Here is a 24,906-nt window from a genome sequence, read left to right on the forward strand (position 1 = left end):
GGTGATGGACAGGGAGGCCTGGCATGCTGCAGTTCATGGTGTTGCAAAGAGTCGGACACGACTGAGCTGAACTGAGTGACTCTAAAATGCTCTTGTAGTTCTCTAGATGAAGTGATTTATTACAAACAGCCACATTCTCATAATTTCACACCCCTCCCCCAGGGTACCAAAGAGCCACCTAGTCCACTGATCACCATATCATGTTATCTACAAGTGTTAAAAGTGTTAGCTGCTCAGTTGTGTCCAACTCTGTGAAACCCCATGGACTGTAGCCCACCAGGCTCCTCTGTCCATGAAATTCTCCAGGCAAGAATATTGGTGTGGTTAGCTATTTCCTTCTCCAGGGGATCTTCCCAATGCAGGGATTGAATCTGGGTCTCCCACATTACAGGCAGATTCTTTACCATCTGAGCTACCAGGGAAGCCCTCATGTTATCTATAAAGGATGTATTAACTTTACCTTGAACCACACAGAAAGGCTGCACAGATGAGCTGTGTTCTTCCTGGAGCTCTGAGCCTGTGAATAGCATATCAGAGGTCCAGCTTCAGGGTATTTAAGATGTCAAAAGAGTAATGCTTGCCCAGTTGCCCCAAGAATAACCTCAGATGAAAACTTCCATGGAAATACTACTTCACTGATCAAAGGAATCCTTGAGGCACTGTCCTGATTTCTATTTTCACCATCCAAAGCTAGTTATTTTAACAACATTTTACTTTACTCAAGCGTAACTATTCACTGGAGGCAGTACAATGCTATCCATTTTTGTCTGGGCATCCTCACGTCATGTTGCTAACATCAAATACCACACCCAAGATATGCTTCTAAGTCAAACTGAATCACGTTGCAATGGCAGCCACCCAGTGTTCCTTGGACGCTTCCAAAAACAAAAGGTAAATGAGTGTGGCTATTAACATTTAATAAAAGAAAAACATTCTCAAGTCCTATTTTATAAACTTAAAAAGGTTTCATAATCAAAAAACAGATAAATAAATAAAAACCCCTATACATTAGCATGAACTGGGTATTCTGGCATTCACTGAGCACTTTACATCAAGCAAAAACTGGGCAAACCCCTGAAGATGCCAGCCACTGAATTACCTGAGGGGGGCTCACACCACACGCAATGAGGGGGCCACAACAGACCATCTCAAGCAACAGCCATGATTAAGGATTAAGACTGAAAGAGCTGCTAGGGGAACACAGAGGTATAACCTTACCTACTTAAGCATCCAACCCCACAGGTGTAATTAAGTGGCATTCAGGGGGAGTTTAGGGGAGGCCATGGTCACTGCTTATCATCAACTCTGGAAAGTATCCTACAACATCCCTATAAATCCGTGTCCTATAACATATGGGGGGAAATCTACACACAATACTCACTGAGGATCTAAGCACAAGCAACTATGAAGTATTACGTCTTATAAGGCATGGTCTCTAGCTTTAATAGTTCAAAATCTACTAGGGAGAAAGATTATAAATAAAATTATTTGCCAGATGAGTCACTGCAGAAAGAAAATGCCAAGAGTTTTAAGAGGAAAAAAAATCAATGTAAGCAATGAAGGCTCATGAAAGAGGTCAAACTTAAAAGGAAGTTTTCAAAAGGAAAAGAACTAGAAATCACTGAATATACCCCTCACACCTCACACCTCTCAGATGTAATTTCATTGGCTGAGATTAAATGCTTTACCTGAAATCAATTAAAACAGAGTAGTGATTTAAACCAGAGAAGGCAATGGCACACCACTCCAGTACTCTTGCCTGGAAAATCCCATGGATGGAGGAGCCTGGAAGGCTACAGTCCACGGGGTCGCTGAGGGTCAGACACAACTAACCGACTTCACTTTTACTTTTCACTTTCATGCATTGGAGAAGGAAATGGCAACCCACTCCAGCGTTCTTGCCTAGAGAATCCCAGGGACGGGGAAGCCTGGTGAGCTGCCGTCTATGGGGTCGCACAGAGCTGGACACGACTGAAGTGACTTAGCAGCAGCAGCAGTGATTTAAACAGGCTGGCTACTGTTTATAATAGGCAGGACATGGAAGCAACCTAGATGTCCATCAGCAGATGAATGGATAAGAAAGCTGTGGTACATATACATAATGGAGTATTACTCAGCCATTAAAAAGAATACATTTGAATCAGTTCTAATGAGGTGGATGAAACTGGAGCCTATTATACAGAGTGAAGTAAGCCAGAAAGAAAAACACCAATATGGTATACTAACGCATATATATGGAATTTAGAAAGATGGTAATGACAACCCTGTATACGAGACAGCAAAAGAGACACAGATGTATAGAACAGTCTTTTGGACTCTGTGGGAGAGGGAGTGGGGGATGATTTGGGAGAATGGCATTAAAACATGTATAATATCATATAAGAAACGAGTCACCAGTCCAGGTTCAATGCAGGATACAGGAAGCTTGGGGCTGGTGTACTAGGATGACCCAGAGGGATGGTATGAGGAGGGAGGTGGGAGGGGGGTTCAGGATGGGGAACATGTGTACACCCGTCACAGATGCATGTTGATGTATGGCAAAACCAATACAATATTGTAAAGTAAAAAATAATAATAACAATAAATAAATAAACAAAAATAAACAGGGCTGGCTGTGACTGCTTTGCCTGCTATCTGCCCTAGGCATTACTTCAGGATTAAAGGAAGACTTTGGGTAAAAATGAATACAATGGGGAGGGCCCATAAGGCAGAGAGGACAAAAGAAGGTCTTATAAGGAACTGTGAGCAGCAGTGCTAGAAAGGAAGGAGAGCTTTTTGATGAAGGGGCTTGAACTTTAGGCTAAGGAGTTTAGATGGATTTTATCCTGTCTAGAGTGGAAAACACTTGAGTCTTTGAGCAGGGTGCATTATTTGATAACAGAGGCATTTTAGACATTAACACAGAGTAGGTGTTCAAAACCCAACCAAGGAAACGGCATCAGCCTTCTGCAGGGAAAATGGGTGCATTCAGGTTTAGTGTGGAACTGCCTGTCCAAGGTTTGTTGGTCGTCTAAGGAATAGGAAATACATGAGAAACCAATGAAAGAAAGCATTGGCAGATTTGGGAGAAACAACAGAAAATAGGGTCAATATTAGGGAGAGTTATTTTGGGTTTAAACCATTTTGAATCCCAGTTATATTTTCTCAGTTTGGTCTATTTTAATCTCCCTTTGGGAAAAAAAATACATCTCTTCTTTAATAGAAAAAGACTTCAAATACTACTTCTCATTTCAGAATTTACTAAATAAAATTATATCTATTTTCCTAAACATCTCACAATTTAACATTCTTCAGTAACATTCCTACCCATTCTTCCCAGTATCAATTCAGTTCAGTTCAGTCGCTCAGTTGTGTCCGACGCTTTGTGACCCCATGAATCGCACCACTCAAAGTCTCCCTGTCCATCACCAACTCCCAGAGTCCACCCAAACCCATGTCCATTGAGTCGGTGATACCATCCAACTATCTCATCCTCTGTCGTCCCCTTCTCCTCCCACCTTCAATCCTTCCCAGCATCAGAGTCTTTTCAAATGAATCAGCTCTTCGCAACAGGTGGCCAAAGTATCGGAGTTTCAGCTTCAACATTAGTCCTTCCAATTAACATCCAGGACTGATCTCCTTTAGGATGGACTGGTTGGATCTCCTTGCAGTCCAAGGGACTCTCAAGAGTCTTCTCCAACACCACAGTTCAAAAGCATCAATTCTTCGGCGCTCAGCCTTCTTCACAGTCCAACTCTCACATCCATACATGACTACTGGAAAAACCATAGCCTTGACTAGACAGCCCTTTGCTGACAAAGTAATGTCTCTGCTTTTGAATATGCTATCTAGGTTGGTCATAACTTTCCTTCCAAGGAGTAAGCACCTTTTAATTTCATGGCTGCAGTCACCATCTGCAGTGATTTTGGAGCCCCCCAAAATAAAGTCAGCCACTGTTTCCACTGTTTCCCCATCTATTTGCCATGAGGTGATGGGACCAGATGCTGTGATCTTTGTTTTCTGAATGTTGAGATTTAAGCCACTTTTTCACTCTCCTCTTTCACTTTCATCAAGAGGCTCTTTAGTTCTTCTTTACTTTCTGCCATAAGGGTGGTGTCATCTGCATATCTGAGGTTATTGGTATTTCTCCCGGCAATCTGGATTCCAGCTTGTGCTTCATCCAGCCCCGCGTTTCTCTTGATGTACTCTGCATAGAAGTTAAATAAGCAGGGTGACAATATACAGCCTTGACATACTGATTTTCCTATTTGGAACCAATGTGTTGTTCCATGTCCAGTTCTAACTGTTGCTTCCTGACCTGCATATAGGTTTCTCAACAGGCAGGTCAGGTAGTCTGGTATTCCCATCTCTTGAAGAATTTTCCATAGTTTATTGTGATCCACACAGTCAAAGGCTTTGGCATAGTCAATAAAGCAGAAATAGATATTTTTCTGGAACTCTCTTGCTTTTTCAATGATCCAGGGGATGTTGGCAATTTGATCTCTGGTTCCTCTGCCTTTTCTAAAACCAGCTTGAACATCTGGAAGTTCATGGTCCATGTATTGCTGAAGCCTGGCTTGGAGAATTTTGAGCATTACTTTACTAGCATGTGAGATGAGTGCAATTGTGCAGTAGTTTGAGCATTCTTTGGCATTGCCTATGAAAAGTACTAATTTTTTGGCCTGTACAAAAACAACAACAACAAAAGCCCTGTAATCTCTTTTATAAGACACACTCTTTCCCTTTTACAATAATTATGTTTTGGCAGTGTGGCACCCCACTCCAGTACTCTTGCCTGGAAAATCCCATGGACAGAGGAGCCTGGTAGGCTGCAGTCCATGGGGTCGCTAGGAGTCGGACATGACTGAGCAACTTCACTTTCACTTTTCACTTTCATGCATTGGAAAAGGAAATGGCAACCCACTCCAGTGTTCTTGCCTGGAGAATCCCATGGATGGGGGAGCCTGGTGGGCTGCCGTCTACGGGGTCGCACAGAGTTGGACACGACTGAAACGACTTAGTAGTAGTAATAGTTACGCCCTATTGTTTTAGCCAGCCTCCCAGATGGCCATCAATGAATTCTGTCTTGTGTAAACTCTTCTTACAATGAACAGACTTATGTAACCAACTGGATATTATAAAACTGACAGTATAACTTCCACACTTAGGTCATCAAAGGCACGGCAGTTTCCATCTTGCTTCGTGGATCACCTCTGCAGGAAACCAGCTGCCATGTTAGTAGGATACTCAAGCATCAACTGAGGCCTCCTGCCAACAGCCATGTGAGTGGATCCTCCAGCCCCTGTCAACCTTCAGATGACTGCAGCCCTTGCTGACATACTGGTCACAACCTCATGAGACCCTGAGCCAGAACCACCAACCAAGCTTCTCTCAAACTCCCGACCCACATACACTACAAGATAATAAATGTTTGTTGTTTTAAGCCACTAAGTTTTGAGGTATTTTGTTACGCAGCAATAGATATCCAATATGCCTATATTTCAAATATGGCTAATATAGGAAGTATTTTGACATCCAAAACAGTTCTCAAAAATGCCACCATTAGTTGGCATCTTCACTATCAGTTGTCCATGGAAGAAGCCACCCACAATGCTTCTGAAATCTTTTCTCTGCATTAAAACTCCTGTCAAGAGCTCACCATTTTCTAGTTGTAGTTTAACTTACTGTGTCCCCAGAGGAATGACCTCACAAAGCCTGTGTTTTAAGGTACTGCTGCTGAGTCACTTCAGTCATGTCTGACTCTGTGCGACCCCATAGATGGCAGCCCATGAGGCTCCCCCGTCCCTGGGATTCTCCAGGCAAGAACACTGGAGTGGGTACATCTGCCACTTTTCCAGACAAAGCACTGTCCCAAATTATCCTGCTTTTTATTCTTAATCATTTAACATTAGACTATCCAGAGGAATTGACCTGTTTCACAATAACTTAGTTTATCAAGTGCTCTGGGCAATGTCATTCGTAAAATATTAAGTGAATGGATTTTGGAATCTTCCCTAGGTAATTTTTCATCTACAAATAAATTTTCCTTTATTTCTAGTTTTCTATAATTATCTTTGATTAGATGGCATATAAAATTTGTTACATTTTGTTAACACTTCATTTTAAAAAATTTCAAATGTACTTGAAAGCCACAAAAATATAACAGAGACTCACCAGTTGCTAACACTTTTCCACATTCACTTTATCACTATCTACCCACACACCAGACCACCTGACCTGCCTCTTGAGAAATTTTTATGCAGGTCAGGAAGCAACAGTTAGAACTGGACATGGAACAACACACTGGTTCCAAATAGGAAAAGAAGTACGTCAAGGCTGTATATTGTCACCTTGCTTATTTAACTTCTATGCAGAGTACATCAAGAGAAATGCTGGGCTGAAGGAAGCACAAGCTGGAATCAAGATTGCCGGGAGAAATATCAATAATCTGAGATATGCAGATGATACCACCCTTATGGCAGAAAGTGAAGAGGAACTAAAAAGCCTCTTGATGAAGGTGAAAGAGGAGAGAAAAAGTTGGCTTAAAACTCAACATTCAGAAAATGAAGATCATGGCATCTGGTCCATCACTTCATGGGAAATAGATGGGAAAAGAGTGGAAACAGTGTCAGACTTTATTTTTGGGGGGCTCCAAAATCACTGCAGATGGTGACTGCAGCCATGAAATTAAAAGGTGCTTACTCCTTGGAAGAAAAGTTATGACCAACCTAGATAGCATATTCAAAAGCAGAGACATTACTTTGCCAACAAAGGTCCGTCTAGTCAAGGCTATGGTTTTTCCTGTGGTCATGTATGGATGTGAGAGTTGAACAGTGAAGAAAGCTGAGTGCCGAAGAATTGATGCTTTTGAACTGTGGTGTTGGAGAAGACTCTTGAGAGTCCCTTGGACTGCAAGGAGATCCAACCAGTCCATTCTGAAGGAGATCAGCCCTGGGATTTCTTTGGAAGGAATGATGTTAAAGCTGAAACTCCAGTACTTTGGCCACCTCATGCGAAGAGTTGACTCATTGGAAAAGACCCTGATGGTGGGAGGGATTGGGGGCAGGAGGAGAAGGGGATGACAGAGGATGAGATGGCTGGATGGCATCACTGACTCGATGGACGTGAGTCTGAGTGAACTCCAGGAGTTGGTGATGGACAGGAAGGCCTGGCGTGCTGCAGTTCATGGGGTTGCAAAGAGTCAGACACAACTGAGCGACTGAACTGAACTGAAGTGAACCCACACATACATAGGCAATATATATACATTTCATTAACCATTTGAAAGTAAATTGAGTAAACAGTATATATACTAATACTTCTAAATACTTCAATTTACATTTCCTAAGAATAAGAATGTTCACCCATATCATCCAATTGTCTAAGTGAAGAAATTTAACACTGATGCTATACTACCATCTAATATGTAGACCTATTTCAAATTTCACTATGTCCTAATAATGCAATTATTTTAACACTCTTTCACACAGACACTTTTCAAAGCCTTTGCTGAAGAACAAACATTGGTTGTCTCAATCAGCAAACAGTGGTGAAGGTGATGTCTGCCCTCAATGAGTTTACAACATAATGTGAGAGGTATATCATTGTTGTTCAGTTGCCAAGTCACGCCTGACCCTCTGCGATCCCATTGAGTTGGCTGTATCATAATAAGACAATGAAAACTGTGATTAGGGTCCAAATAAGTTAACAAAATAAGTATGGGAGTTTGGAAAGTATTTCTAGTTGGCGAGCAGGGATAAGAGGTGCCATACTGAGGACTGTGCTGGGTAGACGGCGCAGAAGAGGTTGCACCAGAAGGAATTAGGAGGTGCAAAAGCAGAAAGCAGATTCCCAGAGGGGAGAGCCAATGGGCAAGTCTGTCTGGACCACAGAGTGGAAAAGCTTGTGAACGGAAGAGGAACTATAGAGACAGGCCAGGGATGGTACTGAATGTTATGGCTTAAGATTCACTCAAGATAAAATATCCAAACACAGCATGAGACCTCAGGCAGTCTAAGAATAAATGCGTATAAGAAAAATGAACTAGAAAATAAAATTTGATCAGCCCAGAAAGAAAGGGAGACTTACTGCTTTTTGTTTTCTTTCAACCAACAACACTGATTAAAGAAGCTGAACATTTCAGGTTTGACCAATCCCTTGACACAATACAAAGAGGAAAAAAATCCAATGGAAACAGAATGAATAACAAAAGAAGCCAATCTCCTTTAAAAAGGAAAAGTCAAATTAAAATAAAGGGTGGCGGTGGTTTAGTCGATAAGTCATGTCCGACTCTTTGGGGACCCCATGGACTATAGCTCACCAGGTTCCTCTGTCCAAGGTATTTTCCAGGCAAGAATACTGGAGTGGGTAGCCATTTCCCTCTCAAGGGGATCTTCCCCACACAGGGATTGAACCTGGGTCTCCTGCACTCCTGGAGAAGGGACAGGCTACCCACTCCAGTATCCTTGGGCTTCTCTAGTGGCTCAGCTGGTAAGGAATCCACCTGCAATGTGGGAGACCTGGGTTCAATCGCTGGGTTGGGAAGATCCCCTGGAGAAGGGAAAGGCTACACACTCCAGTATTCCAGCCTGGAGAATTCCATGGACTGTATAGATCATGGGGTCGCAAAAAGTCGGACATGACTGAGCGACTTTCACTTTCACTCCTGCACAGCAGGCAGATTCTTTACCAACTGAGCCACCTAGGACGGTAAGAGGAGAAATAGAGTTCTTTGATGTGCAGCTGGATACGTGAGTATCAGCAGAACCTTAGGTCTTTTCTTGCACCCGGGGGTAGGAGAAAGATAAAGATAATAGTATTTGCACAATCCCTCTCTCAGAAGGGTCCTTTTCAGTGGCCCATAGTAGGATAGATGATGGTCATTCTGCACCATCGCTGGCATGACAAAGGGACACTTACATGTCACCTGCTTGCCCAACTCTAGGTCATTGCGCTAATCCTCAGTTCCTGAGCTACTCAACCATTAGGCACATCTGAGCAATCCAAGACAAGCCTTCTTTTCCTCCAAGGTCATTTCTTAGAATAGAAAATACAGAGGAATGCAAACCCCGTAAGGAGAAGAGTTTCTATGGAATTAAGATGTTAGACAGAGGATGAGATGATTGGATGGCATCACTGACTCAATGGACATGAGTCTGAGTAAGCTCTGGGGCTTGGTGATGAACAGGGAAGCCTGGTGTGCTGCAGTCCATGGGGCCACAAAGAATCAGACACAACTGAGCGACTGAACTGAACTGAAGATGTTAGAAAGTTTCCCTGTCAATTGCATACATCTAGATTCTATTAGGAGAAGGCAATGGCAACCCACTCCAGTACTCTTGTCTGGAAAATCCCATGGACAGAGGAACCTGGTGGGCTGTAGTCCATGGGGTCGCGAAGAGTCAGACACAACTGAGAGACTTCACTTTCACTTTTCACTTTCATGCATTGGAGAAGGAAATGGCAACCCACTCCAGTGTTCTTGCCTGGAGAATCCCAGGGACAGGGGAGCGTGGAGGGCTGCCGTCTATGGGGTCACACAGAGTCAGACATGACTGACGCGACTTAGCAGCAGCAGCAGATTCTATTAAGGCAAACACACATAGAGTATTGCTCTACTTTTAATACTTCATAACGAGCTATATAATTGAAGTTCTTAACATTCATTTGGCTCCCCCAGATTTTCCAGGGCACTGTATATGTCCTGGGTCCACAGAGCTTTTGTGCTAAAAAAAAAAAAAAATGGGACAGAAAGTTACAGTTTAAGTCTTTATGGAATCCAGTCAAAATTCTTTCATTTTATGGATGGAATAATTGAAGCCCTAATGATGGATGACTCCACCATGATCACAGAGCTACTTTGTGAATGGTTCAAAACTAGAAACCAGAACTCATGTTTCTTAACTCCAGTCAAACTACCTCTCCATCAGGTATAATAGTCATAGTCTTTCTAAAATAATACTCTATCTGTGCACTGGAACCTCTTAAAATGCAAATTCATTCAAAGTTAGATTTCTAAGTGACTAAGCTATTTCCTGGTCAAAACTGAAAATGTGAATTTAGAAAGTATACAAGGTATTTCCATGTTTAGACTGCCCAGATGTTTCAAAAACTCCGTGACAGCACAACTCCATGGCCATTCTCCCCTGGGCTACTCAGTTCAGAACCGCTAATCCAGACCAGGATGCGGAGTGACCACAGACATCTCGAGCAGCAGGCATTGCCACAAAAAGAGTCTGGACACATTTATCCTCGTGGTTTTAAACCCACATGGTGAAAAGCTTTGAAGCTTTCAGACAAAATGTGAGGGAACTGCTGAGGAAGTGCAAGTGAGTGAGTGAAGTCTCCCAGTCGTGTCTGACTCTTTTCGACCCCATGGACTGCAGCCTACCAGGCTCCTCCATCCATGGGATTTTCCAGGCAAGAGTACTGGAGTGGGTTGCCATTTCCTTCTCCAGGGCATCTTCCCCAATCAAGGATTGAAACCGGGTCTCCCACATTGTAGGCAGACGCTTTACTGTTTGAGCCACCGGGAAGTGCAAGTAGGCAGAAGGTAATTACTCAAAGCTGTACTTGGCCAGGACGTTCAGGAGAAAATGCAGGGGCTGTCATCCCTCCCATCTCCACTTCCTCACCAACAGCATCTATATGCAAATCTGAGAAGCCACAACCCAAACCCCAACTTTATGGCTCTTAAAATAGGACTTTGTTTTAACAGATAAAGTGACACATGCTGAAGCAGAAGCACCGCTTCCTGTGGTGTCTAGACAGATCATTTATTCAAGAAGTGACCCTGTCTGACCCGGAATAATAGTTGGAAAACAATCTCATGTTGTTAGGAAAGTTAAGAGCCATTCTCCGTACTACTTCCTTCATTCACATTATCCATAACAATCCCTTCCGATTACCTGGCATCTCCTTATTTGTCTTTCTCTGCCATTTTCAGGGAAATTCAGAATCTGGATGCTACAGGGACCGAAAGGTATAGCAACTGACATTGTAATCTGGCCCAGAGTCAAACTTCAATCACTAATGAATTCACTCATTCTCACTTTGCTTTGCTTCCAGTTCAGAAATATTAGCCAGGAAAGGAGCTTTAATGGCAATGTGTCTTTCTTATAAACCTCCAGAATGTCTAAGATTCATCTACTTTTTGTGTGAAAATAGCTGTTAACAGCAAGTTGGTCCAATACTCTAAAGTCATGGACAATGATGCCATGATCAAGTGAAATTCTGTGCACACCCAAGGTCACAAACCTACTTGATAAACAGCTTCTCAAGATCCTTGTACAACATTATGACTTGCTACACATAAAGATAATAAAGATGAAATTACTTTTGTTCCCCTGCAACTGATGCCAGTCTTAACAGAATAGAAACACACAAATTATAGGCTCCAGAGTTCCTATAAAAGTTTGTCACTAAAATACTGACAAAATGGCCAAGACTTTAATCAGGTAACTAGTGAATGCTTTTTTTCATTCCAAGGAGGAGGAGTTTACTCACAGTGGGTTATGCCCACCCAATCTGTGCATTGAGGGAGCGGAGTAGACACAGCCTCAAAAAAGCTTTGCTATTGGCTGAAGCAAAGGAGTTGATGAAACGGACGTTCCAAATCCTCAGCACAATGATGCCTTTTTGATTCTTTGTGATATCCTTAGTACCTAGAACAGCACCTCACAGAGAGGAGGGCCAAAGGATGAATGAAGAACAAATGATTAAATGAATTCAAAGAATAATAAAGTACAAAGAAGAGTCAAGTACGTAGACTTAACTAAAGACTTTAAGAAGACTAGCTTGAAAAAAAGGTTTGGGTCTGGTAGGACTTCCCAAGCAAGATTTGGAACTGGCGAACTGAACAAATCAAAATCTTTTGAAAGCCAATATATTCCAAATCATGGGTTTTTCAAGAACTAATAATGTTTATGTACCATGAGGCCATCGTGCGTCTCTTATATAACTTTAACTTCCTTTTATTTTTAAAAAATTCTGGTGGAAGACTTGGTTACTTTGAAATAGGGTATAATTTTACAACTCTTATGGGTATTTAATTTTTCTGTCTCATTCTCAGCCAATTATGCTTGATCTTCTTATTGGAAATGTTTCTTGTTAATCTATTTTTCATTACTTTTTAGGGCTTAAGGCAATTTTCCAATGGCAAAATCATTGTGAGAGTTGTCATTTCTTATCTCAAGTATTTATAAGCTTTGTATATTCTAGGATGATTTTACAACTATCTTTTAACATAATCTTTGGCAATTTTATCGGCTTTCCAAAGTACTTTTAAAATTCATTTTCAGTCAGTAATGCCAATTGTATCTAACATCTTACAGAAAAACTCAACCAAACTTTTTGGCCAACTCAATACTTAGAATGGTCCCAGCACTTTAAATTCTTTATCACTTTTATATCTTAGCAAAAAACTATCAGGAATAAGGAAATGGCCAATATTTTTTGGCTCTTCCTGAGTCATTAAGTTTTTAAATTTTAATATTGATATCTGAAATAAAGAGTTGAGAGATATATGCCTCTATCATTTATTATTAACTTAGTTTCTCTCTTCATTCTAACTACAGCAACGAACAGTTCAATAATATTGGTCTTTTAGTTTGACCTTTTGTTGCAAAGATAAAGTAGGTTTTAAAGCCAAGCTTTTCAACTTATCTTTTTTTCCAATTAACCTCCAATTCGTCCTCCATGTTGTCACCAATTCTCTCAAAACACAAATCAGAACGTCAGAATTTCATACTTAAAGCTTTTGAGAACTCACCTTTGTGGTAAAGTCCAAACTGGCCTTCATTCACTCCACATGATCTGAGTGACCCGTCACCTAGCAAGTTCACACAGCTATTTATCACTTCTAAATATCACTTGAGCAATCCTTGCTACTTGAATTTCCCCGAATATTACATGTTCTCACTCCTCTCTCTTTCCCCATGTTATTCTCTTCTTGGAATGCCTGTAACTATCTGGTCAACTTAATTCTCACCAGTTCCTCAAGAATCAAAAGGTACTTCCTCTTAGAAGAGCTCCCAGGCCAATCTAAACATTCTTCTTCTTTGCCCTCATAACCCTGGGGCATCAGGGAATAGATGATGTGGACTTTGTCAGAGGGAAACCACACTATTTTCTTGGCCATTTTCTTACTCATCTCTCCACTAGCTGGTGAATTCCCTGACAGGGAATTCATCTCTACATGTTCATCTCTACATCATCTCTTCATGTTCTTACCATATATGCAGGGCTTAATAATGTTTCTTAACCACTGATTGAATGAATTAATGACCCATAGGAAAAAAATAAACCTCAGAATATGTACATCAGTTGTCCTGGATCTTGAAATATTTTTCCCAATATTAAAAAAAAAAGAAATGAAAGCTCTAAGTTTTATCCCATTTAACTGTTAAACTCGACTACTGCAAAAGGAAATCCTGGAGTTGAAATAAAATGATTGCAATACCAGTGAATATAAACACGGAAAACCAATGAAAGCTTTACTAGAAAAATACCTGCTCTAATTAGAGAAAAAAAAGCGTTGCTTCTATAGAGAGCTTATAGATATCTTTCAAGGACTTAACTGAAGTTAGTTATTCTGTGAATTCATTTAAAAGCTCAAGGCTTTCTTTTCATTGGCATTCCTTTATTCTTAGTATGTGGCCCTGCTCAAACATGGCTGCATTTGGTCATGATTGTTGTGGATCCATATTCATCTCAGCTGTGGGCAAAGGGAGGTGACCATGAGCATATATTTGGGAGTGGTAAAGAGAGAAATCAGGATGTGCTGAGATTCAGGCAATACAAGGAACGAAGGAAGGTACAGGAGTCGGGGACAAAGGAACAGTGGAATCAAACTCTCAATGAGCCTTGTGCTGTGCCTGCTGCTGCTAAGTCGCTTCAGTTGTGTCCGACTCTGTACAACCCAATAGACGGCAGCCCACCAGGCTCCCCCATCCCTGGGATTCTCCAGGCAAGAACATTGGAGTGGGTTGCCATTTCCTTCTCCAATGCATGAAAGTGAAAAGTGAAAGTGAAGTCACTTAGTCCTGTCCGACTCTTAGCGACCCCATGGACTGCAGCCTACCAGGTTCCTCTGTCCATGGGATTTTCCAGGCAAGAGTAACTGGAGTAGGGTGCCTAGAACTTGGGAAAAGTTGAGTCCCTATGGCTGAAGAGTACAATTCCTAGGGCCTTTCTGTGTGGGTTGGTAGAGAGACCCATCTTAGCAAACTTCACCAGAAAAACAATATCTGAAACACACCATAACAAACCCTCAGTAATTAGCAGATTATTACATCTATAATAACTGAAAAATCACCACACTTCAATGAGTTCATGAAGTGAAATATAAAAAGTTTAGAAAAGAAAAAGGTTAATATAAAATATTTATTTTTCTCTTTCTGACTTACTTCACTGTATAATAAGCTCTATGTTCATCCACCTCATTGGAATTGACTCATATGTGGTCTTTTTACAGCTGAGTAATATTCCATTGTATATATGTACCACAATTTCTTTATCCATTCATCTGTCGATGGACATCAAGGTTGCTTCCATGTCCTAGTTATTGTAAACAGCGCTGCAATGAACACTGGGGTACATGTCTTTTTCAATTATGGTTTCTTCACGGTATATACCTATTATATATGGAATCTAGAAAGATGGTACTGATAATCCTATATGCAAGGGCGCAATGGAGATGCAGACAGTGAACAGACTTGGTGATACAGTGGGGGAAGGAGAGTGTGGCATGAATTGAGAGAGTAACATGGAAACATATATATTACCATATGTAAAATAGATAGCCGGTGGTAATTTGCTATATGACACAGGAAGCTCAAATCCAGTGCTCTGTGACAATCTAGAGGCATGGGATGGGGTGGGACATGGGAGAAAGGTTCAAGAGGGAGGGGACATACATATACCTATGGTTGATTCATGTTGATGTTTGGCAGAAACCAACACAATATTGTAAAGCAACTATCCTCCAATTAAAAATAAATAAATTAAAAACCAACCAAACCTTAAAAAAGGGGAAAGCTTATATTATAAAGTAATTCAAAATATATACTTGAAATATAGAAAGTAAAGATAGGGATCCATATACTTTTAGGCTTAATTTTGAGAACTCTCTAAGGTCTTCAATAGTGTCTGATGAAGGTCCTATTATGACTACAAGCAACAGAACACTCCGAATGCACACGAGTGTTTTTTCATTACCCAAATAAGGAAAGAAAGTGAGAAGCACAGGTGGACATGAACGCACATCAAATATAATGTTAAGAATAAATAAATAAACTGTAACATTAACATCGATATAGACAGGTTTCATGGTGAATAATACCTCTACTTTCAAGCAGATTCTAATAACTCTTTAAGGGCAATTTGGACCAAAAAGGCTCAAGGTAACTGAACTAAAGCCATGTGTTCTGAACTCTGCAGGACTACAGGCTTTTCAACTTGTGGCATTTTCTTTAATCTCTTTCCTTCCTCTGTTCTTGATTTTTTAAATGTTATTTCCCTTTTGCCTTTATTATAAATACCCTTCCTTGACTCTGTGTTTAATTTCAAAATCTCTAATAGCAGTATCTTCACTTTATCATAAATATTGAAACTACAGACAGCAGAAAGCGTTCAAGATTAAGTTGACCCTATCATACTGAACACATTAATTTCCTTCTTATGACAATATCCCTATAAACTATATTACTGTCGTTTGTTCAAGGTTTTAAACTTTCTAATCATTTAATTTTAAAAGGAAAAATAAAATCTAATGAATTTAAAGTATACATGAAACCTATCTCAATTGAAGAATCTATGGAGGATGGAAATAGTTTCCTGCATGGATTATATTTTTCTTGCCCTGCTAATTTGAAAGGGTCTATGATTCATTTCTATGATTTCCTGCGGCAAACATGTACGCCTCCCTAATTGTTTGAAATTCAAACCATTACATAAGCTTCCTGTAAACTTATTTCTCTCTTTGCAATAATTTATTCTCTCATCCCACGTCTAATTAACAATGTTTCCAGGACATAAGCAAAAATATTCTTTACTCTTCTCACTAAAAACTGCATAGAAATCTCTCCTGGAACCAACTCTCCCCATCCTTCTTCTGGTACAGCAAGTTACCTTGGGCTGCTGGTCATCTTTTCACATAGCCAACCCCTTCTCCTCAACTAGCTACAAACTCCTGAAATGCAGAGCTCAAGTCACTGTCTTGTCTTTTATTCCAGTCCTCTTTAATTTTTACTACTCTCCCCATCTGCCAGAATACAACAGAGGTTCAACAAACGGTTGTTAATTGAAATAGGTCAAAACTTGGGGCACACAGCATTCACACTAAATTAACTAGTGATCTGAGAGGCTGAAGGGCAGCCAGGGGATTGTATCCTGTGAGTCCCAGACAGTTGATATGAGTCTAGAGGCTTGAGGTGAGAGATTAATAAACTGAGAATGGGATCCATACCTGAGGAAAACAAACCCCTGAATAGTTTTGAGAAACCATCCCTGAAGTGATACGTTCCACCAGGAGGTGGCGCTTTAGCTCAGGACCACTCTTGGCCAAGTTTCCGCTTCGTTCAAAGGGTGACGCTATGAACCTGTAGAAACATTTACCCAGCGATGGAAATTATAGAAACATGAATTCTGTCATCCCAGATCTTGCTGTTAGGGGAAATATAAGAAAACAAATTAGAATCTCATTTAAAGAAAAGTTTTGCTTTTCCAGCAACTGTATAATCCTAGCTACAGTGTTTTGCTAGGAGGTCTCACTTTTTGATGCAAGGCATACATAGAGATGGTTTTTAAAAATAAATTTAATGTGGTAAGGTCTGAGTTTGCACATGCCTACCTTTATATTTGGCAAAAATATTTTTGGCATCAGTGGCAGAAAATCTCTAAATGGATAAAGGTGGTAAAATGTGATTAGTAAGTATTGGATGTCATTTGAGGAAACAAGGGGCTTCCCTGGTGGCTCAGACGGTAAAGAATCACGTGAAATCCAGGAGACTCAGGTTCAGTCCTTGGGTCCAGAAGATCCCCTGGAGAAGGGAATGGCAACCCACTCCAGTATTCTTGCCTGGATAATTCTATGGACAGAGGAGCCTGGAAGGCTATAGTCTATGAAGTCACACAGAGTCAGACATGACTGAGTGACTAACACATTTTGAGTAAACAAATATGGACTGCCATTAACATTGGTATCCCTTTCCATAGATGTTTGTGTACAAATATTAAGTACATACAAGTTGCTGGTTCAAGGCTAATCATAATCAGATGAGCAGGTCAAGTTTATGCTTTATTAATACCAAGCTTGAAACTAAATTAAATCCTGACTTTGTGCTATGAATCATCTGCTTCACAGGGTTAGATTAAAAGAGCGGAATTTCAGAATATAGTCAACTAGAAATTCTCTTGGAAATACCCTGAAAAACTCAAAATTATGCATTAGGAGACACAGAAATGAACCAATAATTTAATAAAATGGGATCCAGGGCCTTTTCAAAATATTTAAACATCTTTAAGCTTATGGCCACCCTGGATTAGAAAGAAACAAAAAATCATCTCCATGATATAAATGCTGTTTTCAAATCTACACTATCCAAGAGTCATGTAGAAACGTTTAAACAATGAGCAGTGTTTGGCTGTCTTTCCCAAGAGCACCAATAGACCCAGCTCTAAATAATTCAGGAAGTGCTCCAGAGAAAGTTTCAAGCCACATTTTCTTACTATTGAGGACACTTTTTCTACCTGTCCCTAGTTACTAGATTCATTTTCTCTAATAATGTGCCAGACTCATGTTCATCATTAAAAAAGAAGGAAAAATAACATTAACGAAGACATTTGCTTTATAAACTGCCACAAAGACAGACTTTTTCAGATGTAATTATTTTCCAAGATAATTTATCTTATTAAAATATGGTAATTTACCATGGTTTCAGGTTATTTGAAACCTTTCTGGGATTGAAAGCTGAAGTTAATTTCTTGCTATAAACAGCATAATTTGAACTGAAGATATTCAGGGAGCATTTTATATTCACACAAGCACATAAAAGCTAAAACTGTTTATTCATATCCAAGGTACTTTAAGGAATCTGATGGTACCCCAGGAATCTGCATACGCTTCAGTACTGGAGTGCAAAGGGCAGATCAGAAAGGATAGAACTATCCTCCCAAAACTGATCCAACCTGTGCTGGCTGCGTCCTAGGCTGATAAGGACTTAGGAAGAAAGCCCTTGCAAAGATGTCATTTTTGACGACATCAGGATGCCCAAATCAAAAATCAGTGGGATTGGAGGCTTAATGAGGCACTTTGTTATTCCCTGCAATAAAAAATAGAGACGGAGTTCTTCAGGCTTAATTACCACATCTGTTATTAGGCACTTTACCGTGATTGACTGGAGTGTATGTCGGACACGGTGCCAAAAAAGCCTCCCCATGAAAGCAGCTCCTCGCTCGCTGCCTGAATGGCAGCAGCCTCTGTTACAACCAGGATTTCCACGGCCAACAGTCACAGCCTGGTGTGCACAAGCCCCTGTGCCAGCTGAAGGCACTTTTCCCTGGTGCCAGTTAAACTGGAAGCACGGCCTGGGCTGCTTGCTCTGACTTCTTTTTTTCTCTCTCTCCTGTGGACTCCATTTCTATCATGCTCACCTAGGGCCCGTGATTGGAGAAGGCGATGGCACCCCACTCCAGTACTCTTGCCTGGAAAATCCCATGGATGGAGGAGCCTGGTAGGCTGCAGTCCATGGGGTCGCTAAGAGTCGGACACGACTGAGCGACTTCACTTGCACTTTTCACTTTCATGCATTGGAGAAGGAAATGGCAACCCACTCCAGTGTTCTTGCCTGGAGAATCCCAGGGACGTGGAAGCCTGGTGGGCTGCAGTCTATGGGGTCACACAGAGTCGGACACGACTGAAGCAACTTAGCAGCAGCAGCAGCAGCAAGGCCCATGATAAACAACAGGCCCAGCGGAGAGAGGACAGAGCAGGGCAAGACCAGGAGGGCCCAGCTCTGGCTCTGTTGTGGTCCTACCTGCAGGCACTCACATTAGGAGCTCTGATGGGATCCTACCAATGAAGTGCATTTACTAGTTACCGAGCTAATCAGTACTCTTGCCTGGAAAATCCCATGGACGGAGAAGCCTGATGGGCTGCAGTCCACGGGGTCGCGAAGAGTCAGGCACGACTGAGCGACTTCACTTTCACTTTTCACTTGAAGGAAATGGCAACCCTCTCCAGTATTCTTGCCTGGAGAATCCCAGGGACAGAGGAGCCTAGTGGGCTGCTGTCTATGGGGTCGCACAGAGTCGGACACAACTGAAGCGACTTAGCAGCAGCAGCAGCAGAGCTAGTCATGACTTGAAAACATGAATCTAATCTGCAAAACCAGGATGCTGTCTTCTCAGGACCCCTAGATCCTTGGATGCCTTGTGCCCTACGAACCAACCACCAAATTGAATTTTAGGAACTTATCATCTCATTCTGTAATCTTTGTGAGCCCATGGATTGCAGCCACTCCCCCTCCTCCCTGCACCTCCCGCCCCCCACCCCAGGTTCCTCTGTCCATGGAATTCTCCAGGCAAGAACACTGGAGTGAGTTGCCATGTCCTTCTCCAGGGTATCTTCCAGACCCAGGGATCAAACTCGGGTCTCCTGCATTGCAGACAGTTTCTTTACCATCTGAGCCATTGGGGATTTCTAACGTATATATTAGGGAAACTTAAAGCCATCTCTCTGTGTCCCCAGGAAAGCTGCTCACTGATTCTTCCAAGTCTGTGTATGGCGGTAAGTGGGCATCTACTAATTAAACTGCAATTCATTTGAAAACAGCTGCCTTTTAAAAATATGCCATCCTTCAACTTAAAACTGCAAAAATCCAGACACCCAGTGCTCTCTCTATCTCTAAATCAAATTACTGTGCAGGCAGAAGCACTGGGACAATTATTAGCACAGAAAACCATTCTTCAGACCAGACATACAAGCAGGAAACCTCTTACCCAAACACATGCCAGGTAGGGAAACAAACACACACTCACCTAACCAGAGCTGTCTAAAGTAAACAATGACCCAGTGCTAGAGAAGTTGTGACATACGGTTGTAACGTACGAGATGAGAAAAGATTACAACATGTATACCTCATAAATATTCTTCCGGAACAATCAAGTATAAAGAAGAATGTCCTTGAGGCCTTCTCTCTGTGTTTAATTTGCTCTTAGAGGATGAGATTATATAAATTTATGATGCACTCCCCATTTGCATTTTTATACCAAGCAATACCCATGGTGTTTTGGGTATGTGGTTACTCTCAATGGTGATCTGTGCATAGACTATAACTCAGAAATAACAGTGAGTAAACCATGAGAAGTTGGCAAACAGGAAAAGGACTTTCTACTCTATTAGAAAAATCAGAGCAGCATTTAATAAAAATAAAAGGAATGTATGGTTTTCTGAAAAAGAATGAACATGTATAAAAGTCACTGTCTATACATTTGGAGGCATCTCAGATATGACATTTTCTCTGCCTTGGGATGGAGACTGTCAGTTCCCTAGAGGTTCACCCATAACGCCTGCCTACTTTTCAGCAATTTTTTCCAACTTGTGAGGGGAGGGAGGAAATGGGCTCTAGGAAACAGATCTCAGGCTTCTCAGACAAACGGCAGTCCATTTCAGTGTCACACACTTCCTGCAAGTCATGATTGCTGAAGAGCCCTCTCACATTCCCCCGACTTCTGAAATGTGGCCTTTCTCTCCTCTATCCCTATAATATAAATGACGGAGGCTCGTTTTTAAACTAAGCCTTTCCCTTATTCTCTTTTCTGTTTATCCACAATGAGCCTTTGTGATCCCCTAAGAAAAGAAGAGAGATAGTAGAGCAGGGTGGAAGTGGAATCAACCAATTCTGAAATTATATAAAGTCTACTCTGACAGCAACAACAAAAAGAGAGCCATTTCAAAGCAATATTCATTCAAAAGATAAAATTATACAAATAACGGTTTTTGTGGTATTACAGAGAAAGAAGCTTTACATTAAAATACTTAAAAGCAATTTGGCAATAATTTCTCAGATATGATACCAAAAGGCACAAGCAACAAAAGAAAAACGAGGTAAACTGGACTTCATAAAAATTAAAAACTTTATTTTTTAATCAAAGGACATTAGCAACAGAGAAAAGGCAACCCACCCAATGGGAAAAAAATATTTGCAAATTATATATCTGATAAGGGATCGATATCTAGACTATTAAAAAAACAAAGACCAACAACTCAGCAACAAAAAATAATTTAATTAACAATGGGCACAGAACTTGAATAAATATTTCTTTAAAGAAGATACAGTATTGGCCAGTATGCTCAGGAAAAGATGATCAACATCACTAATCACTAGGAAAATGCAAACTGAAACAATGAGATACCCCTCCACATCCATTAGGATTGCTATTATCAAAACACAAAACTAAAAAAAAAAAACGAAAATAACAAGTGTTGGTAAGGATGAGAAGAATTTGGAAATGTGTGCATTCTTGGTGGGAATGTTAAACACTGTGCTGCTGTGGCAAACAGTATAGCTATTTCAATTAACTAAAAAAATAAACATGAAATTGCCATATGATACAATTCTACTTCTAGGTAAATACTCTAAAAGGTTTGAAAGCAGTGGCTCAAACAGATTTGTACACCAATGTTCATAACAGAATTATGCACAATATCCAAAAAGTAGGAGTAATAAAAATGTCTACTAATGGATAAACGGATAAACAAAATGCAGTATATTTATACAACAGAATATTCAGTTCAGTTCAGTTCAGTCACTCAGTCATGTCCGACACTTTGCGACCCCATGAATCGCAGCACGCCAGGCCTCCCTGTCCATCACCAGCTTCCGGAGTTCACTCAGACTCATGTCCATCGAATCAGTGATGCCATCCAGCCATCTCATCCTCTGTCATCCCCTTCTCCTCCTGCCCCCAATCCCTCCCAGCATCAGAGTCTTTTCCAATGAGTCAACTCTTCGCATGAGGTGGCCAAAGTACTGGAGTTTCAGCTTTAGCATCATTCCTTATTATTCAGCCTTAAAAAAGGACGTTCTGACACATGCTACAACATGAAAGAAATGAAGACATTACACTAAGTGAAACAAACCAGCCACAAACGCATAAATATTGTATGATTTCCCTTATACTAGGACTGCAAGGAGATCCAACCAGTCCATTCTAAAGGAGATCAGTCCTGGGTGTTCATTGGAAGGAATGATACTAAAGCTGAAACTCTAGCACTTTGGCCACCTCATGCAAAGAGTTGACTCATTGGAAAAGACCCTGATGCTGGGAGGGATTGGGGACAGGAGGAGAAAGGGATGACAAGATGAGATGGCTGGATGGCATCACCGACTTGATGCACATGAGTTTGAGTAAACTCTGGGAGTTGGTGATGGACAGGGAGGCCTGGCGTGCTGTGATTCATGGGGTCGCAAAGAGTCGGACACGACTGAGCGACTGAACTGAACTGAGCTGACTGAGATACCTAAAGTAGTCACATCAGTAGCCAGAAAGTATAGAACGGTGGTTGCCAGGGTGGGGGTCACAGGGACATCGGTATTTGCTGTTTAACGGGTGAAGAGTTTCCATCTGGGAAAACGAAAAAGTTCTGCAGATGGTGACAGCGATAGTTGCACAACAACAGGAGTAAACCTAATGCCACAGAGCAGTACACTTAAAAATGGCAAACATTACACCTCTTTTATCACAATTTAAAAAAAGAAGTAACGGGAACTAAGCCAAGTTCTAAGGAGTGAGTAACAGATACCTGCCCAAGAGGTAGGGACTTCTTGTTTGCCTTTCATTTTTCACCTGTCTGCATGATTTAAACACGCGTTGTGCGTTCTTCCACAGATCACGGGACCGTAAGCCAGTCGCTAGAACTCAAGGGTGGAAGGAGGGACACGTCAGTAACACAATAACAACAGAGTGATCCTGTGCCTATTCAGTGCCACCACTGCCTTCTCTGCAGGATTCCACCAGGGAAGTCCCACTCTGCAGGATTAGGGGTCCAAAATGTCCCCTCTCTGCTCTCCTAGTGAGCTCTAAACAGAAGACAATTCCTCCGGAACCCACCAACAGAAGCCAAAATAGACAATTTAGCGCGCTCTCTCTCAACTTTAAGCAAATAGAAACCAAAGGGCATCTAACATTTTGAAGCCCCTGTGCCTGTCAGAATCCCAGCTCTCGACCCCTGTCTGCCTGAATTCAAAACTCCATTTCACTTGTTTAACTCGCAATGAATGGACTTAGGGATGCGGACTGGTGTGCACGTCTTACTTTCTCGGAGAAGTTATCAGGAATTTGATGTTAAAACTGAGTAACTTGCCCTCCTCGATTTCAATTCTAAATTCCTGCGCTTGGATTTTCTGGGTCAAACAAAACAAAGTAGCTTTGCTTTAGAGTTTTATTCCCTTCCGCCCCCGCCAACTCGTCTAATAACTAATGAAGTTAAGATGACACAAAACAATGCTTTTTTGAGTGCAGAATGCACATCTCAATCCCTTCTGGCAGGTACTCCTACAGAACAGTTGTTATTTATAATACCTATAAGGGAGAGAGGAGATTAAAAGATCAAGTCCCACTGCACTTCTCCACAAATCCAGCCACAGCTGTATCGGGGCTTCGGAGCAACTGCTCGGCAAGGAGACAGCAAGCCTTCTGTTCTGCAGGGTCCGTTCAGGTCACTGCATGTGGCGTGGATTAGACAGTCCCGGGTCTCTGTTACCCAGAGGGGCAGGACTGGCCTTTCCACTCCACACTCCTGAACTAGGGCTCTGTGCCGCCACCAGACACTCTCTTCACAGTCTCTTGGGGAACAGTAGCAGATATCAGATTTTAAATGCTAACACTTTCTTTTCTTCTTCTTCTTTTTTTAATGTATGTGTAGATTTTTTTAAAAGAGAAACAGAAAGCACATTTGTACCTGTTTTTCCTGAAGATCTGTCATAACGAAGTAGAAGAAAATACATCCATCGTGGATAGAAGAAGGTAGTTTAGATTTGGTGTGATGTTAGCCATAACGGAGGACTTTGCTAAAGTTGTGCTTTAAGTTCCATATGTCCGGGCCCAGCTCTGCAGTAACCAGGAGCCAGTACAGAGGAAGGGTCCCCAGGAAGGCAGCCATCCCCAGACTCATCCCAGGCTCCTCCAGGGCAGAGAAGGGACGGGGATCAAGCTCTGTGAGCCACACAATCGTGCTTCCTCCATTCAGTGCCAAGCCCCTCAGACAGCTCTGCTCGCTGCCAGCACTAAGCCTCACCCACCTTAGTCTCACCTGCCCGTTCAGCCATATCCTGCACTCCAGACTCGCCCCCGAGGCTTCCTGGTCAAGGTCATGGCATTGCAAAGGACCTTTTTGACCTCTTCATCTCATAAATAGGAAATCAGGCATGAGACAGGTTTTTAGGTGCCTAAGATCAAACAGTGGCAGATTTAGATCTCAAGTCAAGAGCTCCAGGCTCCAGATGCATTCATTGATCACCCTACTATTCTGGACCACCTAGTAGGGCTCTGAGCATGCTCCCGTACTCTAGAAGTATTTGCTTATTTCACTCAAGGCCATGCAAGTGTGTGTGTATATGTGTGTGTTAGTCACTCAGTCATGTCTGACTCTTTGCAACCTCATGGACTGTAGCCCACCAGGCTCCTCTGTCCTTGGGATTTCCCAGGCAAGAATACTGGAGTGGGTTGCCATTCCCTTTTCCAGTGTGTGTGAAGATAGACAGACAGACAGATAGATACGGATTAGTGACACTAATCTTGAGATTCACATTACCGTGTATGCTTTTCATTGGCACCAAGAGGAGAAAGCACAAAAAACTACCTCAAAGTGATACAGTTCTAAAAGTGGGCAGCTACACTCATGAGTAATGCTGGAATTTCAAATTT

At 41.6% G+C, this 24,906-nt stretch overlaps 1 protein-coding gene across 2 annotated transcripts in view; it reads right to left on the reverse strand.

Moving 5' to 3' along the window:
* Nucleotides 1-24,906, reverse strand: part of MEGF10 (multiple EGF like domains 10) — a 178,669-nt gene that overhangs the window by 136,200 nt on the left and 17,563 nt on the right. The window contains exon 1 of one of the 2 annotated variants that reach the window (XM_061422912.1): nt 12,749-12,993. The exons of the other annotated variant lie outside the window; for it this stretch is intronic. The gene's annotated coding sequence lies outside the window, so the exon portion shown is untranslated. Of the gene's footprint in view, nt 1-12,748; nt 12,994-24,906 lie in introns of those variants that run through there. 2 annotated transcript variants of the gene reach the window in all.

This window comes from Bos javanicus, chromosome 7 (assembly GCF_032452875.1).
Source record: "Bos javanicus breed banteng chromosome 7, ARS-OSU_banteng_1.0, whole genome shotgun sequence".
Lineage (NCBI taxonomy): Eukaryota > Metazoa > Chordata > Mammalia > Artiodactyla > Bovidae > Bos > Bos javanicus.